The sequence below is a fragment of the Lathamus discolor genome, chromosome 13, assembly GCF_037157495.1.
Source record: "Lathamus discolor isolate bLatDis1 chromosome 13, bLatDis1.hap1, whole genome shotgun sequence".
In the NCBI taxonomy this organism is placed as follows: Eukaryota; Metazoa; Chordata; class Aves; order Psittaciformes; family Psittacidae; genus Lathamus; species Lathamus discolor.
The window spans coordinates 7,118,409-7,131,692 of NC_088896.1; the positions used below are offsets into that span (position 1 = coordinate 7,118,409).

General features: G+C 38.8%; 1 long non-coding RNA gene across 2 annotated transcripts in view; it reads left to right on the forward strand.

The window, feature by feature from the left end:
* The window catches only part of LOC136021316 (uncharacterized), a 72,445-nt gene that overhangs the window by 52,276 nt on the left and 6,885 nt on the right, over positions 1-13,284 (forward strand). For both annotated transcript variants that reach the window (XR_010615733.1, XR_010615732.1), the window contains one exon: positions 6,584-6,704. This is a non-coding gene — a long non-coding RNA (uncharacterized LOC136021316). The remainder of the gene's footprint in view (positions 1-6,583; positions 6,705-13,284) is intronic.

Sequence of the window (13,284 nt, forward strand, 5' to 3'; positions counted from 1 at the left end):
TATTAATTCAAGGGCATAGCTGAATGTTTTTAGTGAAAGAGGGGTTTTTAAGTCCCTGCTATGCTGAATGAAATTATGATTACTATTGGCTCTTACAAAATTTGGAATTGTTGAAGCTATCACCAAATAAGATTCAGTTTTGCCTGCAGGAGGAAAACATTGACACTTACGGTTTACACAGTAGATGTTTTGGGATCTGTATAAACAACAGCAGCCACCTTATGTCTCTTAGGTCACTACTTATCAAAACATTCTATGAAAGAAGAGAGGGTTTTGTTTCCCAGAGTTTCAAGTATTTGAAAGAAGTGCTGTGTATTTTTCCTTTTACATTCTCCTTTAAGTAACTGATAAGCATTTACATTTTAGTTGCAACTAAGTGAAGGTTTTATCTTCAGTGGAAACCTTGAGGGGGTGACCTCCCCTGTTTTAATTCAAAGAAATGAGGACTGCAGGTTCTTGTACTGCATAGGCTCTGAACCCTTAAAACCCAACCAAACCAAAAAGGGGGGTTTTGTGCTCATGAAAGAAATCTGATGTTTCATACTGCGAAAAGTGAAGGTGCTCAGCTCTAATCTGAGCAAGCACTAGGGAAGCTCTGTGTGGCACTGTGCATGCAGCAGGATGTTTGGTATTTCACATTACCTGGGTGCACGCCTCAGTGTATGCAGGGGGGCATAAAGTAGCTGCTGGGGGTTGCTTGGTACTGCCAGCTTTACTGGGGGTTTCTGGCTGATATAAATGAAGGGATAAACCATGTTGAGCAAGAGATTTATAGCAGGCTGGAGTCCAGCAGGGTGATTATATCTAGCACTTGAGGAAAGCAGGGGGTATGGAAATAAACGTTTCAGAAATATAATTAAATGTTTTGTGCTGCTGCTGCTTGCTGTATAATTACAAACACCAACATCAGGTGCCTGCAGGGAGGGAACAATGAACAAAGCTGCATTTGTGAACTTACTTCTTGCTCCATAGGAATTCCCCAGCTCTTCTCTTACCTCACAATCCTGCTGGTTTTCTTTTTAATTGAAAGAGAATAATGAAAGGTTTTCTCTAGCACAAAGTGGATTTATTCAAATCTATATGGTTTTTTTTTCTTCCTGAAAGGGTAAACAACAAATGAAAACTCCAACCTGAAAACAAACCGTCAGCCGTGGTGAAGATGTAACTTGACATCTCTTACTTGTTTTGGGATTATTTGCCATGGCTTTAACCTGAGCAGTGGATTTGGATACCAGACTTGAAAAGCCATCCTTGCTGAATGCAAATAAGTGGTGCTGCCCTTCTGAATACTGAATTAGATGATGAGCTGAACAGTGACTTGAAAGTAACATACCTGGAAGTCCAGTAACAAGCTCTTGAATGATCTTATGCCAAGGTCTTTGCTATACTGTGAATAAAAACCTGGTTTGGTAATTTAGTGGTTCAGAAAGAGACTGACACAGTCAATAAGTGAAGACAAGATTCAGGCTTGTGGATGTCTTTTTTTAATGCTTTTATCTTAATTGTCTATCATCTGTGCTTGTAATTCAGCAGCCACCCTATTCTTCTATATGCACATTTTTTCTGTTGCTGTTCTGAGTTCCCAGACATGCTGGAATGAATTATACTCATCTGGAATTCTGGCAAATGAAAATGCAGCCTTAGTGTAACCTAAGCTCATCCACACTCAGGATTTACCATTTTTTTTTAAGCATTTTTGTGACAGCAGACAAGCACAAACACCAGGTTTTGGGAGCAGCCTTTTGATTATTCAGAGTTGAAATCTTGGTTAAATTAGCCATAGCCACCGCGCCTCCAGTATTCCATATAGTTGACTGAATCTTCTGTGAATCTGCCTTTGCCATTGTTCTTGCAATAAAGATTTGTGATTAGACACTGTAAATGTTTGACCAAAATGTGTGTTTTATACTCTTTGCATCAAGCTGAATATAAGGGCTTCAGTAAAACTGGGATCTGGTCAATGCTTATGAAGATTTAGAAAGAAGCATTATTTTTACTGTTCATAATTGCTGAAGCTGCGACTTCAGGGAAAGCTGGAAAAATCTTTCAGTTTAAATCCAAAATTAAACAGCAATGCAGCGCACATACCCCTGACATTTGAATGGCAATTAATGCTTTCCAGGGGCACGTTGCCTTGCATGCACAGTGATTTTACATTTTAGATTATAGCTCATTAAAGATGTGTATGTATAGATTCTATGTGCTAAGTTTTAATGATATAGAGTGCAGGATTTAAACTGGAGATTGAAGGGTGAGCAGGTCATGAGATTCTGTGCTTAAATTTCTCAGTGTTTAGAACAGGCAGGTTTGTATTTCTCTAGCGTGGGCATTTCTTTCTGCAAAGTGTTTGCCACGTTCTGTTTTGAAGGAGAGGATCTGGGGATAAATGAGCTGTTTTAGCCAGCAGCACATTGGTCATGACTTTTATGGCTCATCTGCTGGCTTACTCTGAGGCCACGTCATTATTTCACTTCTTAAAGAGTGATTCTAAAAGGGTGTGTGGACACCTTAAACTCTTCTCTTTCATCATCTTCCCCATGAAGAGAACAACCATGGCCTTGCAAACTGTTTTATTTTCTCCAGTAATCATTTGTAGCAATACTTTAGTGCTTTTAAAATATGCTTTTAAGGTGTCAGTTTTGCTACAACACCTTTTGATTCACTTTTGCAGCTGTACTTACTGAATCCTTCAGTGACCAAAAAATGTTGGCTTCAGTATTAATTGTGTTGTAGTACCCTGTATGCTTACTGATATCTCATGCATAACTTCTGTATATCACAGTCAGACTTACTGTACTAATAAAAAAATACATTGAAGTTATGGCCCGTTTCAGATCCTTTAGTCACATGAGACACTGCATTCAGAATGTGAAAATTAATATCCAGGACTCATATCTTACTTATAACTGATATTGTTCAGGTATTAATACTTAATAATTATTATTTGCTAATGTAAACACCATTACAATTGGTTTGGTAGGACATGATATTCCCTTTACCTATAGTAAAAGTATTACTACAATGTGTAAAATACCCTACAGGTTAAATGGCTAAATGGGCCATTGCTATTCAGCTGATCTGCTTGGTGAGTAGGATTATAGTATTTGATATGTTTGGTTTTCTTCCTAACTCATTGAAATATCCAAACTAGTTGGATTAAAGCACTCATTTTTAGCATTCATTAAGTCTGACAGGAATTGTAGCTGCTGAATTAAGGCAACATAATTAGCTGCTGCTTAATTCCTGAGAACTTAACCCTCCTTTAGAAAAGCAAGTTGAAAAGCATGTCCCACAGCATGTTTGTGAGTTTAAAAGAGGTAATAGAAATCATCTTTAGTGATTTCCCCCCCACATTTACTCCCTAAGTGCCTTTATGCTTTTGTGGTGCTTGTATTTGTTCCTATAATGAAAAAGTGATTGTAATTCAGCAGTATGAAATTAATGGCTAGACTCTGCTTCTCAGAAATTACATGACCCACTCTTTGAAAACAAACAAAACTGAGTAAATGTTTACCTGTAAACCAACTGGGGAACGCTACTCTTAAGCCTCCAGATTTTGGGCCAGAAAATAAAGGTTTCATCCAACGAGGCTCAAACCATAACAGTAGAAAGGTCATGGGCATCAAATCTGTGGGGGAAATTGAGGACATCAACTGTTCTGGAAAGGAATATATACAGAATCAGAAGGAGAAAAAGGAGATAAGTGCAGAAACAAAGAAGATTGAAGGTCAGACTGATCGTGCTTTCAATGTAAAGAAAAAGATATTAGTGGCAGAGATTGGAACTTTCTGGAGACATAAGATTTAGAAGCCTTAATTGAAACACCAGTTCTTTACACTGAGAGCATGGAAATCCTTCTCGTAGATATCGTAGTGTCATCAGGAAAGGAGAGATTTAGACATCAACAGCTGTAACTTTAAAGGAACCTTTTAACTTATTTTTTTAAAAACACATCAGGGTTAGCTTAGACTACAGGGTATTTTAATCAAAAAGAAGATATTTGGGCAGATGTTGAGCTTAGCAAACCGCCTGGCTTGGACCCTCTTCTCTTCCATAATGGGATCAGCTGCTGCTACTTAATGTGGTGTACAACATGTGGCTGCTGTGATATACATGGTACAAGATGGTTTTGGTTTTTTGTTGGTGCTTGAGGTAACAAGTCATGTTTTTAAGCGATGTGTTCAACATCTTTGATCAAAATGTATGCTTTGTTATATTTTGGGGGGACTTCAGCCATTTTAGAGCTAGTTACATCCTGTTCAGATTAAACCATCTACATCATTTATATTAATACACCCAACCTGAAGTCCCTTTCTAGGTAATGCCAGCAAACCCCACATTTTCTAAGCTGGAAAATAAGGCCTTTAGGGGTGTTTCAGAGATGACATTTTGGTGTTGGGTGAGGACAGTGTGTGAACAGAATCATTCCCTTGAATTCCATGCATTTACTCTAAAGGAACTCACATGAAGATGTCCACTGCCTTTTGTTCTGAAAAGAGAAGACAACAAACCCTTGTCACCACAGCGATATAATGGATTGGAGGTTTCTTCATAAATATCAGCAGCTGTTTATTACAAACACAGCCATCTGTGGTAGGATCTGCCTTGCATATGTGTACAAGGCTATGATGGTTGGTTGTTAAATGGTCAGAAATGATCCACAATAACTCCATAGATTTTCCTTTTAAAGGAGAACGATGGTGAGTGCTGCAGTGACCAGGGAATGCTAGATGTTCTCTAGAGCTGCCATTTCCTTATGTGGTCACTGAGAATGAAAATTCAGTTCCAAGATACATTTCTTTGTAGTAGGTTTATTCTCAGGTTGAAAAAAACACATTCCATGGAAGCTGCTTCGTGTCTGAACGAACTCTACCCCATCCCTTTGTAAATAAAGGAAAATAAGTGTTAGGGTTAGGTGATGTGAAGTAGATGTGAAGGTGATGTGAAATAAGTGTGAAGGCTCATCCCAAATGAGATTTTGAATATTGCTAAATAATCACTTCGGTTAGACATGAAGATTATTAAGCAATTATGAGTGTTTTGTGGTTGTCATGATCAGTTTGGTTTCAACAAAAAAGCTGTTTTCTCATTGAATTACTGTTGTTTTTCTTGAAGACTAGCCCATCTTTCCAGCTGATTATCTAACACTAGCATCTGCTTCTGCTACACAAGTATGACATGCTTTTCAGCTCTGGTATATCTGATATTTAGACTGGTTATTTGTTGGAGTGACTCTGAGTCTAAAGAGTTGTTCTGGGAAAGATCAGATACATTTCTGGTTATTCATTGTTGAAAGGAAAGAGGAAGGTATATTTCTTTCTCTAGAAATTCACCCATAGTAGTTTTCATTATGGTGTTATCTGTGATGAGGAATAGTAAACTCAAAGTGCCAAGATACGGTATTTCTAATACACAACTATAATTTTGCTGTAACATGCAACTGAATTGAAAATTGTCTAATAAAATCATCCCTTGAGTTCTCATCTTCCCAAGTCCTGAACCAAAAAGTTGAATGCAAAATGGCCATACGAAAATAAAGTTTCATTGAAAAGGAGCAGTTAATTGTACTGCAACAGAAATAAATTTAAATGCATTTTCTCAATTGAATTTATTTACACCTTAAAGAATAAATTATCTTCCTTGTAATTTGAAAAGCTTTGAATTAACTGAAGGAGAGAAAATAAATGCACAAAAGGCACCTTCTTGACAGTCTTGTCAATACACGTTTGGAACTGACAACATGAGAAATTATGGTATCAACCTAAAAAATGAAAATCCTCAGGGCTCTGAAAACACGAGATGAAGACAATAACATCTGTATGCCAGAGCTGTGATATATGACTTGCCCAACTGTTATAGAATAATCGGTGACTACTGCAACCATGGCACTGTGTGCGTGTTTAAAACTATATAGAAATTAAAGTTATAATGTGTTCAGCAGGAAGAGAAAAGAATTGGTATCTGTTTATTAAACTGGTTCCTTAGCATATAAGCACACATGGATATAAAAGAAGTCAGATTTAAGAGAAATCTGGAGTCAGTTATAACTTGCGTGACACAAGATAATGTAATGGCTTTTTAGACATCTTCATCTTGTAGTTTAGAATGGTGCAAATGCAAAATTGTGCAAAGGAAGTTAGCTTAGTTTGATGGAATTAAGAAACAAATTTGAATGTAAAAGTAGAAGAAACTTTGCTATTAAAGAAATGAATAAATGTAACTCTGCTGACAGCATCCAGCCGAACTTTAAGTGTGCTGGCTTGAGGGGTTTTAAGTGAAAACACAACAGGGATCTGACTCTTTTTTGTTTTAAAGCCAGGCCTGTTGTTGGGTTTTCGTACAAGAGTATAGGCATACTCTGTGGTTCTATGTGGCAATGTTGTTTCACCAGGTCTCTGTGTTCACACAGATTGTGCAAAGTTTGTAGGTGAGAAACTCCTACAAAAGGAGAGTTTCTTGAAATAAGTTTTGGCTGACTCAATGAAGGTGGAGAAAAAAGGTTGTTCTCAAGTGTGGGTGATGCATCTTCAACTCAGACTGTGCTTCTGTCTGATCTCTATTCATTTTTTGTTTCTGACTCTAGGACTTCTGCTCATCTGCTTCTCATGACCAAGTTTCAGAAAGCTGAAGAGATCTTGCTTCATGTCCAGGCAATACAAAGCGAAGAAAACAATGGTGATTCAACAGGTTTCATGTCCCTGCAGGTAATGTTGCTTCTTTCAATAGTTTTGAAATTGGGATTCATGGTACTCTGTGGTCAAATCAGGATTACTGCTGTAGCCTTTTGGTGGGAATTAGAGAATGCTCTGTGAAGGCTAATGATTAGGTTGCAATGTCTTTGTTCTTTGGCCTCTTCTGGAGAAAGGTCAGGCCCAGGATTTGCTGTCTTACAGGGATAAACCACAGATATCGCTGAAAATCTGAGGGAAGAAAACAATAACAGGTTTGAGACATTCTGGTCTGTAACTCAGTCACTACGTGCATTGGGCAGTCCTATCTCAACGTGCTTTTTATATTTTTCTACTAGTCTCGGCAGGCTCCTTCATGAATCTGTCCATCCATGATACCTTGTAAATGAATATAAGCAATGTGCTGAATTTGTTTGCTCTAGTTTCAAATGTCAGAGTTAACTTGAATGACGGTCTTTCCTGAGTTCTCTCTTGCATTTGATATTGGTAATGAAGATGAGTGCAGTGCTTACGTGTCCTTTTCCGGGTCTATAAATGTATCAGGTATGTGAAGGACAGTATGGGCAGTGAAATGCCCTAGTATCAACTGCAAGATTTTGGTGATACAGGGTATGTCAGTGCCAGTGGTAGGATCCTGGGTTATTTTTCATTAGTTAACAAGAGTGACAGCAAAGTATGTGATGCACTGATTTTAGCTTGTTGTTTCCCATGCATTTGAAGGTTCACAGTATGTTTGTGTGAGGTGTCTGGGGCCTGTTTTTCTCATTACCATATCCAGGTGGGCTGTGAGTGTTCTCTGATAAGCCCCTACATCTTGCATTTCTGTATCACCTTCTGTTCTTATGAAGCACAAAATGGTTTGCCAATTAGAGAGAATTTTTCCCAGTGGAATCAAATGCAGATGCAGTGCTGAAATGTATCTGGGAGAAAGGAGTTACTTCATCTATTGTGATGGGAAGGGAAAGCAAAATACTAGGACACGGATTTCAGCCTTGAGCTGCAACAGCCATTGTTCAGCTGCTGACAGAAAATAGAAAAAAAGCAATTATGACACCTCATGAGATTAGACCTTCTAATGGCTTTTCTAGGTAAAGGATGCAGTAAATAATAAAGATAATAAAAATAATGCTTAGGGATCAGAGCATTAATGAAGTGATTGTTCACAGTGAGGTGTTTTAAGGAGTACGGTCCTTCATATGTTGAATTCTTCAGTAAGGGTTGTTCTGTAATTTGTATGTTACTGCACTTGCACATTGTGTGGTCTCTGTAAAGTCACCATTAAAAATCAATCACTGCTGAACTTGGCCCTTTAAGTACATAAAAATAAAATTGGCAAAAGTTGTCTCATGGCAACGGCTCTTGAGCACAATGACAGATGATCCAGAGGTCTGAAGAGACTCCTCTGTGTCACAACACAGAGAACATCGCCTGTGTACGAGCTTTTGTGTTTCAGTTCTCTCAGGAAAGTGTTCCCCCTTCTAAAAATTGCGTAGACATGAATATTTCTTAAAGGTATTGCTAATGAATCTGAATCACATCACTAACACTGGACTTGTCATTAGGCACTGGCTTTGGGTCAGACATTATCAGTGGTTTTGTCCTCCCCATATTTGGCCAGTATGAAACAGCAAAAGGACGGGGTTCAGTGTTAATAGAAGCATTTGTTACCATCTTACTGTAGTTATTCTGAGCAACATGACATCAGAATAGTTACTACTGTTTTTGTTTTGCATTTGTTGCATTTTGCTGTCCTCTTTTCATTCTTACCCTTATACGTTTTTGCTTTTAAAGTAACATTTCTATTTCCTCATAATGCTTTGTTTATCTTGCTGTTTGTGCATGTTATGAAAGCCTGTTCTAAGCTTTGAAGAACAGACTTTGGTATGCTTTGATTTCTATTTTTTACATTTTTTTTTTACGCTATCTGATGTTGCTCAGCAAGCTCTTCAGTGTGCTTATCTTTGTGCTCACTGTGGGGAGTGAGAAGCTGCAGAGGAAAATATGCAAGCAGTGAAATGGACTGGAAATGGAAAACAACTATTTGGAGGTGCAGCTTGGGCACAGAACTTGGTGTTCTTGCGGGATGACTTTGAGTAGCTCTGTACTTGCCTCTGAAGCCCGTTTCAGGTTCCTCATCTAGAAAGGGTGATACGTCATTTTCAGGGCATTTGGAAAATTAGCATAATTATCTGAATGCTAAATACTGATACCTAACCATTGCTGGCAGTAGTCTGAGAGCTCAATTCCTGCTGGTCAGGCAGATTTAACAATTCCTATGGCACTGGATAGGGATTAGGCTTCTTTCTCGGTATCCCTGGAGGTAGTGATGGGCAATAGTGCACCGTTCTGGCTGTGCCTGCTGCGAATCCATCCAAAATACTATAAGGGCTTCTATTACTGCAGTTTTGGAATTGTTGTTGTAGTTGTTCTTATATGAACCCTCCCCTATTGTGCTAAGGTTTTATCACATTTTCTTAGGTGTGAACAGGGATGTAAGAGGAGGCAGTGATTTGCCACAGGTTTCCACAACCATCTCACAAGCCCCAGGCTGTGGGGAAGTTCCAGAAAGCTGATTACTGCTTCTCTTGAATGACCATATTTCCTCTTGTGCTGTCAGCTTCTCATTCTGCTCAGTTCCCATTATAAATAACACTGCAAATGTGGAATATGTTAAAAGATGGCTTCTCTTGTTGAGCTCTATTCTCATGAGTAATACTGATGGCTGTTGAGGCAAGTCAACCCTTTCAGTTCATTTGTTTGCATGGTGTATACCCCGAGTTCTCTTTTTCCCCCTAGATTTTTCTTTCATCAAGATTTCTTTTTCTAAAATATTAATCATATTTGATCTTTCCACAGCTTGTAGGTTAAAGTTAAAAGGAAAATTATGAATATTTTCATGAGTGAATGTCTTGAATTAATGTTCTCCTCACCATTAAAAAGGGTAACAGAGGCTTATGTCAGTGTATTTATCTTTGTGATAACCCAGGTCCAGCACTTATTTTGTCTGCTGTGTTTCTAAATATCAATTAGAAAATATATTCAAAGAGAATTTGATTTCCAGTGACTGTGCATAACAAATGGACATATGCTAAACATAATTACATATTTTTATGCATTAAAATGCAAGAATGATTTGGATTATTTCAGCAAAGCTCAGTGAAGAGCTGTGGTAAATATCTATGCGAATTGCTCCAGATTTAATTGCACCATTAAAGGCATGGATGTTCATATTGTAACAGTGTAATCTGGTTTTGGAAGAACTTGCACAAAGATAGCAAGTAATTGTAAGCTTTCCATAACCACAGTGTAGCAGCACTATGATATCCCTATTCTTGTGGGAAGTTAGTGCTTTCAAAAGGTAAATATAGAGGAAAGGGTTTCTTTGGTTTCCTGAATTAGGCAGGAAATAATGTAGGGCCTAAATAACAGCCTGAAAAACACTGTTCTAAATTGTTCAGTCCTTTTTTGCATGGATTGAACTGGGAAGACTGATGTTTGGAAATGATGCAGTTGGCAGCTGCACTAAGGAGAACCTGGTGACTGTGAAGCCTCTGGGTGTGGGGTTATCACAATGCAGAGAGGAATTTAAGCTTGAGGCTATGTGGGATACAGAGAAGTTCAGTGTTAGCCTTCTGAAGAGGGATGCTTTAAGCCAAATCCAGCCAATGGCTGACAAAAGTATCTCAAAATGTCCTTTTCTATGTACATGGTACAAAACAAACAAAAGCCGTTTTGACGTAGTTCTGCATTTTAGTACTTTGCCACTACACCATAAAATAAGCAAAAAGGGCTTTGTTTCTTTGTTCTTTCTTCTTTTAAAAACCCATTCAAGGTCATGGTTTGAATAGAAAAGTAATTGGATTTGAGACACCATATGTTGTGGGATGCTTCTGACATCCCTAATGAATGTTACTACGGTGCTATTCTTCCACAGAAGTGTTGATATTAGCATTGGAACGACAGTTGACATAAAAACTTTCATTAAGAGAAAGATCTTGAAGTCAGTCTTGTCTGACTTTTCTTACTTTCATTTCATCATGATAAAACGCCCACTCCTGAAATGCAAAGGGGTTGCTCCCCCTGCTAAGCTCCAGCCTGTCACAATCACTCACTAAACTTTACTACCTTTTCACAGTACATTCTGATTCACAGTGACAAATCCTAGCCTAGAAAAGCAACCAACTTCCATTGCTGGGTGTCTCTTGTTAGTCATTTCACAAGATTTATGGAGCTGCTTGCAGAGAACCTTATTCCTGTGCTCTGTTTTGTAAATCAAATAAAGGTAAATTCTCTTAAAAGAAAATATATCTTTAAGGCTGTAAAGTTTGGGGAAGTTTCTTTGCTTTGTGTTTGTATCTTTCAATATTTTTTGGCTTTGAGAAGCATGAAAATGGTATCAAATATGTTCCTTTCTTCCTGTACGATCTAACTTTGAAGAATCCTTTATGTAAGGAACCTTAATATCATTTTTCATAGGACATATTCTTCTCTTGAATGCCCCAAGCAACTGTCATTAACTTCTGAAAATTTATTATAAAACTGCAAGTAAACAACCAATATGAGGAAAAAGAACCTGATGCTGTAATTCTGAGGTGTTAAAATTGAAGAAGTAATAAAACCGTATAAAAAAAACACAGCCATGCAAACAAATATAATAATAAAGCAAGCCGCTACAGCTTAAACAATATAACCTCATTCTTGCCTCCTAGATAGTTGTTTCCTTTCTCATCCATTTTACATGGGTAGCAAGATCAGTTCTTTCCGAATCTCAGTGCGGCACCAAGTAGATGTAAATAGAGCTCAAATAGGTTTGTTGTGGCTGAATGTGGGCTCTCTGAACTTGAGCTAGGTCCTGGATTTCCCATGTCTTTTGTTTACATGGTTGTGTGCACTGCTTGTGAATGAAAATCATCCCTCAAAATGGAATATATGATCTATAATATTGCAGAAACACTTCTGTGCTGGAAAACAAAGTTGGTATGTGCATATAAACACTATGACAGAGATAAGGAGGGACAAGGGCTTTTCCCTAATACATGTTTTAGGTGTGTACAGTAGGACAGGTTACTAGTAGCTAGCTCATGTATTTTCCTTTCTGATCTAGCTGATATTGAGACTCATGTGGTGAAAACTAGCATGGATGCATTGAGGCAGGGAAACAAAAGGCATGTCATGTATTCCTAGTGTTGTGCCCTGGCAATAGCAGTGGGTGTATCTGCTGTTTTGCTTGAGTTGTATTGTAGCAACGTAATGAATCACAACAGTACATCCATATATCAGCTTCTGGATGTGTTTCTGCAGGCCATGCAGTCAGGCTGCTGGAGACTTGCTCACTTTCAGGCTTGCAGCTTTGGTCACTGCTCTGTGCAGATGAGCCTCCTGTGAAACGTTACTCATACAAAAGCACAACAACCAGCCAGTTGCAAGGGCGGGCTGGTAGCTTGCCATGGAACGATTCTCAATCCTTGCTCAGAGAACTGAGCTTGCAATTTGCCTTTAGTGTGAAGGTGGCCACTGTTTGCATGTGCAGTGGAAATCCAGACAGTGCTGTAACTGCGTTATGAGCCAGCCTCTGAAGGATAAATACTCTTTAAACGGAGGATGAGAAAATAGGGCTCTAAATGGCTAGTGAGAAAAAATATCCCTGCCCTGGGAATAATTATCTTGCTGTGCATGGAAAGTATGTGGGTATAGAAGAATCTGAAAGGCTCACTAATAAACTAAAGAGCTGCCTGAGCAAGAATGACACAGGAAGGGAATGGAGGCAGATGGGCTCTGAGCTGAAAGCCAGCACCAGGGCTGTACACCCCCAAGTGCCATTGCATTTCATGTGCTGCCTGCCTGGCACAGTGTGATGAAAAACAGAGACAGAGTTGAAGAATAGATCTTTAGTAGAAAGAGCCTCATTATTGGAAGACTTGGTGAATTTCACCTGCTTTATTTTATTCTTTCTCGGCTGCATCAGCCCACCATGGCTCCTTCCTCAGTTAATCCTACCATCACTGCAATAAAAGCGAGGTCTGCTTTGTCCCTGGGACACTAGCTTTGCATAGATGAAGTTCCAAGTAGCCTCAACTTGAACATAGGTGTGCAGCAGGACAGTAAGTGATGCAGAGCACGAGGTATTTCTGGCAGACTCTGATTTCTTTGTAGAGCTGTGGAGTCAAGTTCACAAAATCACCCAACACAGCACCAAGGAGGCACATCCAGAGTGGCAGTCAAAGAATCAGGAAGCACATTGTGAGTGTGACTCAGCACTGCTTTCCCTTGGTCAAGCAAACCCGCTACCCTTGTGCATTTGAACCTATGCCCTGGATGCAAGTCCCTGGGTGTCTTGGAAAATGAGATCTCTTTGCTGGGTGTTGACTGTCCCTTTGTGCTGGGAACAGCCACCCAAGGCTGAAGTTCACGGCCTTAACCTTCATTCTGGGGGCAACTATTGTATTTGCAGCTGTAACTTTGCTTCCCTTGGATTTACTTTTGACTCTTCATTCCCTTCCAGGGTGGAAGCATCCACCTGAATTCATAAACAGTGTATATTTTTCTTTCTATTTTTCTAATACTTCTAAGGAATTTTTGCTCTATCTAAATACTA